This window comes from Filicampus tigris, chromosome 5 (assembly GCF_054856515.1).
Source record: "Filicampus tigris isolate MCC_2025a chromosome 5, RoL_Ftig_1.0, whole genome shotgun sequence".
NCBI lineage: Eukaryota > Metazoa > Chordata > Actinopteri > Syngnathiformes > Syngnathidae > Filicampus > Filicampus tigris.
The window spans coordinates 14,085,964-14,086,165 of NC_141221.1; positions in this window are offsets into that span (position 1 = coordinate 14,085,964).

Sequence of the window (202 nt, forward strand, 5' to 3'; positions counted from 1 at the left end):
GTGTTGGATTATTTTCGTGTTTTACAATTTGCTTTCATCAAGTAAATGTGAATGAAATATTGATACAAAATAGTTATTATACCCCCCCCCCTTTGACATTTGCACATTCTGTAATTAAACGTATAATAAATCGACCCAGCACCCAATTAGATCCATCGGTTTGTCTAATGTCAACTACACGATGGCACCGCCCTCAGCAGAG